Genomic DNA, 6,000 nt, shown 5'->3' with positions numbered 1-6,000 from the left:
GATATTCGAGCTTTCACGTTCCGTCCGTAATTAGATAGTACATTCCTTGAGGACAGTATCTTGTGTCTGTGCCTTACCACCTTCTGCCTAATGCACCCAGCATTGTGCCAGATAGTCACTGGGTGCTCAGTAAGCACTCTTTGGGTGCTCCAAAGAGGAAGGGGGGATCCAGATGGGTCTGGCTCTCAGAGAGAAAAGCTCCCATGCTGAAGTAGGTGGGCTACAGGATGCTATTTCCTTCTCTCCTTCAAGGTAAACCTCAGCTGCATAAGTTGTACAGTTAAGAAGGAGATAACCACAGGAATGTCGGGGATTCTATCGTCCCTTTTGAAATGCGAAATGAGGCTTCATCTCTTTAGGTATCTTTGTGGAGAAGTCATTTTTTAAAAAACCCCACATGAATGAAAGATTGGGGTTAGTGATCTCTGAAGATAATTTGCCTTCTCAAATTAAGTTATTTTTTTTCACTGTAGAGCTTAAAAGGTGATAGTATGAACAAACAGGTTTTATTCAGAATTTAAACAGGAATGAGATCCCTCATCATTATGGAGCTTACCCCACTGTAATAAGCCTGGAGGCTAAATACATCTGCTTGTTTCAGCAAAGTCGCCCTTGAGAGCCCCTTTGTGATCAGGTCCTTAGGATTTCAGGCAGGTTGGGCAGGTCCCATAACAATCTCTCTGTAAAGGAAAGCTAAACTTGACCTTTCTATTTCATACACATTAAAGAGGCTTAAATCCAAGGAGAATGGAGACATTTTTGGAGGAGATGGGGCTCCCGGAACTTGGGATGGGACATCTGGGTGGATGATTCCCCCAAATGTTTAGTTCCCAGATTCTTCTAAACCCCCAGAGTCTGAAGAGTTAGCCCTTCCCCCCACCTCCTTATTAAGAGCCAGCACTCTTGTCTCTACTCCCACTCCATCTTGGTTGAAGACATTTCAAAGACTCTCTCCACCATCCCCTCTCCCAGTCACTAGCCTTATGGCTAGGGTTAAGTCACAACATAACCCAGCCGGGATGTTCTGGACCTGGTAATGGAAGAAGGGCATTGAAAAACAAAATGCAACTGAGTAAATTGAAAGATCTAATTGGCTTTTTTGAATGATCCATGAACCAGGCAGCATACTGTCCTAGCAGAGAGACAGGCGCTCTGAGGAGCTATGCAAAATGGAAGACTTTACAAGCAAGAGGCAGGGCAGTGAAGTTATTCTAGCAAAGAGTGCACTGTGTCAGGCAAGGCCACCTTTCCTTGGGGGAAGGCAGGGGTCTATCAGGCAGGTTACCTCATGAGTGCCGACCGGGTAATTCTGATTAAAGGCTGAATTCCAGGGAGACCCTGAAACTATGATCGTTAGGTATTAAGTGTTGGATTGTTGGAGTGGGGCTGAGCACACTTCAACAGCGACTCCATGTTAGACCTTTAGAAAGGGAATAGACCGCAAAGGAGCCGCAAGTCCTGGTCAGCAGGTACGAGCAAAAGTCAGAGGAGTTCATATGGTAGTGGATTTTGAAAATGCTGTATCGCAAGGGCTGAAACACAAGATAGGATAGGGAAGATTATATTGATTTGGGAGCAAATCCAGAGATACAAGGTTTAACGCCTGGCAGGGCCTCCGGGAGGTATACGACTATGCTGTTCAAATGGCTGCTAGCAGTATGGAAAAAGTGATGCCCAAAGCTAGATAAAGCTGCAATGCCAGAACTTCCCTAGCAGGCGGTGGAAGAAGAAATGAAGAGGCTCAGGAAAGCCAGTATGCTAGAGTGGATGTACTGTAAGGCTGATTCTGTAGGCTGTCTACCGTGACAGATGATTCTGTTCCTTGGGAAGCCCTGGGCAATACATCATTCACAAATCTAAAAGCAATGAGCTAGTGAGAAGAACACCAGCATCACCAAAAAGCCCAATCAAGAGCTTTCTAGAAGCCAGGGATGAAGACAGGAGAAGTAGGCAGAAAATTCGGCTTGGTGATACCAACGGTGATGATGGGTCCAGAACCAAAAAGGCCGGATGGATGCAGTTATTATGATGAACAACAGGGTTGGAATGGCAGCCACAGGGGCCTGACCCACAGAGAGTGATGGGGATGATTAAAAAAACACAGTATTCTTTGAGGCAAAATAGATAGCCAACAAAGCTGTTTCTCAGCTTGTACGATTAGAAGAAGTGAAGGATGGGTGACAAGGAGACTAAAGGCGGTGGCCCAAAGAGCATGTCATGATCTCTCGCCCATTTTCTGGACCTGAGTCAGTTTTCAGACTCAGACTCAGCCAGATTCCCCGGAGACAAAACCCTGCAACATCATAGCAATCATGGTCAGTAATGATTCCATCAGTCCTTTCCAAAGAAACCCGCAGTCATTTATTTGGGGAATGTATACCAGGGAAAAGGGACTCTCAAAGGTGTGGAGGACTATATAGGTAATAAAGTAAGTAAGTAAGTAAGTTAGGTCCTGGCCAAGTGGTAATTTCTCCAGCCCCTGAATGGATAATTGGGGTTGGCATGCTTGTTACTTGGATCCCTGTGATGACGTTTTGGGGTGGTGGTGGGGTTTGGAGCTGACGACCAAGAGAAAATTCTTGAAGACGGGGCTGGGGGAGGTAAAGTCAAGAGGAAGTTGCTTAAAGGGATTTTCTTTTTTTTTTTTTTAATTTTTTTTCAACCTTTTTTATTTATTTTTGGGACAGAGAGAGACAGAGCATGAACGGGGTAGGGTCAGAGAGAGAGGGAGACACAGAATCGGAAACAGGCTCCAGGCTCCGAGCCATCAGCCCAGAGCCTGACGCGGGGCTCGAACTCACAGACCGCGAGATCGTGACCTGGCTGAAGTCGGACACTTAACCGACTGCACCACCCAGGCGCCCCTTAAAGGGATTTTCAAATGCTAAAGGGGACTCACAGATTCCTGGAGGCCTAGCTATTGCCAAGCTAAGGTTGTTTTTCCCTCTAGCAAAGCATGAACATTAAGACAGTAGGGAGTTCCTAGAGATTAGGCTATTGATAAGATTACTTTTTTCTTGTAATTTACTAAGATATTTCTATACTGATGGAGACTTACTTCCTGCAGGACTGTGACCTCCAATAGTTGACTGTCTGTTTTCCGTCCTTTCCTTTGTTCTTGGGCAGGCAATATCCCACCTGGAGGTGGGGGGGGGGGGCGGTTGTTGTTAGCTTCGTCTTATGTTCCCTCATCAGCCGGATCTTCAGCTTAGGCAGAAAGAACTGTCATTATGGGGAAGGTCAAGCAGAAGGCTCTGAAATCGTCCCACTCCCTGCCAAGATGATAAATACAAGACAATAGCACATGGGGGCAGGTGTTGATAATACCACACTTAAAGATTTAAAGCTCCCGTGGGGCGCCTGGGTGGCTCAGTCGGTTAAGCGGCCGACTTCGGCTCAGGTCATGATCTCGCGGTCCGTGAGCTCGAGCCCCGCGTCGAGCTCCGTGCTGACCGCTCAGAGCCTGGAGCCTGTTTCAGATTCTGTGTCTCCCTCTCTCTGACCCTCCCCCGTTCATGCTCTGTCTCTCTCTGTCTCAAAAATAAATACACGTTAAAAAAAAAAAAAAAAAAAGAAAGAAAGATTTAAAGCTTCCCATGGTGTCTTACTCAGTTCAATAGCTGGCCTCTGCAGAAACCTAGTGGACCCTGAAGGGTGACTATAATCTGCACACCCAATCAAATTTTGGCCCCAATTCCAGCCTTGGTGTCTATTTATCTCTCACAACAGAATTGACATGGCCTCAGGCCCATAGTATGGAGCCTTGAGGTGGTGAATACGTCCTTTCCTGCTCCCTTTGCAGAGCAAGAGACACCATCTGCATTTACATGGGTAAATAGCATGCAAATTTACAATTTTGTCCCCAGGCCGTGTTAACTCCCCTGTCCTCTGTCATAACATAGTCCACAGGGATCTGGACCATCTGGGCATCCTGAAGCATGTCACATCGATCCATTATTTATTGATGATGTTGTGCTAATCAGGCCATGTGAGCAGGAAGTGGCTAGCATGTTGGAGGCGTTGGTAAGACACAGATGCCTCAGAGAATGGGACATAAGCTTATGAAGATTTGGGGACTGTCACAGCAATAATATTGTGCAACGATCAGGGTCCTGCCAGAAAATCTCATCCCAAGTAAAAGACAAGATATTACAGCTTGCACTTCCTGCCACAATGAAGGAAGCACATACCTGATGGGCATCTTTGGTTCTGGAGACGGCACATAGCACACAAGGAAATACCGCTCTAGCCCACACACTAAGTGGCATAAAATGTTTTGTCAACCTTAAAAACAAAATGGCAGGTTATTTTACCAGCCCAATGAGTTTATTTAGGAATAGGAGAGAAATTGCAATTCAGGACAAGCAAACTATGGTGAACCACAGGCAAGTTGAAAGAGACAAAGGGAAGGTCAGCTTTTATTAGGTTTCAGGAGGAAACTGGGGAGGGTTATTTTAAACAAAAGTTCATTGGAGAAGAGCCAGTGTTGGAGGTTTTGGCGGGTTCTCATTGCTATACGGGGTGGTCAGCACACTGTTGCTGGGGGCAGGGAGGGATCATCCTTCTTTTTCTTCAAAATAGGAGATAAATTCCTATGAGAAAAAATGCCCTCCCTTGTCCAAGTAATTTTCCCTTTCTTCTCTCTACTGGTGAAGCAGGCTGCAATATGGTACATGCGTGAAAGTGCCCCCTTCAAGAATTCCTGGCTCCATTTTACATGAGGATTTCACAGCTTCTCCCTTTGAGTGGGGCCCGGAGCAGAGAAGGGCTCCGTAGCACGTCCAGGCTGATGTGGAAGCAACCCTCCTTTTTAATATCAGAGGTACAGGTGTTGGGGAAAGATGCTGTGTGGGGCTTATGGCCAGTCCCAGTGGAGGGATCCCAACTTGGTCACATAGTCCCCTGGGGTTCTTTGGCAAAGCCGTGCCGTCTGCAAGGGAGATCAACGTGTCTTTGGAAAAACAACTCTTGGCATGATACCGGGCCCTGGTAAAGATGTAGTACGTGAACCCAGGACCCAGCATCTGGAGCTGCCCATCATGAGCTGAGAGCTATAACATCCACGAAGTCATGAGGTCAGTAGGCCAGCAGCAATTCATCATAACTGGGAGCGGTGACTCACTAAGGGCTTGAGGACACCAGCCAGCTGCATAAGTGGGCAGCCCGGCCTCACTTCAGCTGCCACTGTTGCACCAGTGTCCCCCACGCGCCCCCCCCCCCCCCCCATGCATGAAGGGCCATGTAGGAGCAGACCTGATGAACTGCATGGCAGAGGAAGGCAAAAACCCAAGCTTCATTTATGGATGAGCTGGTTCAATACGTGGGTTCAAGGGGAAAGTGAACAGTATGTATGTTACAAGGAGTGGCTTTGAAAACCACTTGGCAAGAAAAAGTCCTTCCGATAGGCAGAACTTTGGGCAGTGTACCTGATGTTTTACTTTGTATGGAAGGAAAAACGGCCTGATGTTAGGCCATAGACAGAGGCCCGGCTAGACAAAGATTGAAAGATTGGTTGGAGGCACGTGGATGGATATGGGAGGGGCATGAAGTGCAAAGCTCTTTGCATCATATGCTAATGCCCACCAGAGAGTGCCCACCATGGAAGAGACCCTGAATTACCAAGCAGACAGAATGACTTGGCCATCTGACGTCAGCCAACTCCAGGCACTGGCCACCATGGTGCTGGTACCAGGGACACAGGAGGCACGTAGCCACAGTTAGAGGGATGGGGCTATGCCCTGGCTCCCACAAACTGCAGAGGCTCCCATGAACCGAGGCTGAGTTTAGCCCTGTTGCCAATGACCATCCAACCCACCAGCAATAGAGCAACACCCTCCCACCCCCAGTATAACACCATTCCTGGAGGAGACCAACTGCCTCCTTGGTGGCAAGGTAATTATTTGAAGCCCCTTCCATCTTGCAAGGGCTCATGATTCATTATCACAGGACAATGCCTATTCCAAGTAGCATCGTAATGAAATAATCCCAATCAGTAAGAAA

The sequence above is a fragment of the Panthera pardus genome, unplaced genomic scaffold (assembly GCF_024362965.1).
Source record: "Panthera pardus isolate Hobbes unplaced genomic scaffold, ASM2436296v1 HiC_scaffold_21, whole genome shotgun sequence".
Classification (NCBI taxonomy): Eukaryota; Metazoa; Chordata; class Mammalia; order Carnivora; family Felidae; genus Panthera; species Panthera pardus.
The sequence above is the reverse complement of the archived record's forward strand: the minus strand, read 5'-3'. Positions refer to the sequence as shown.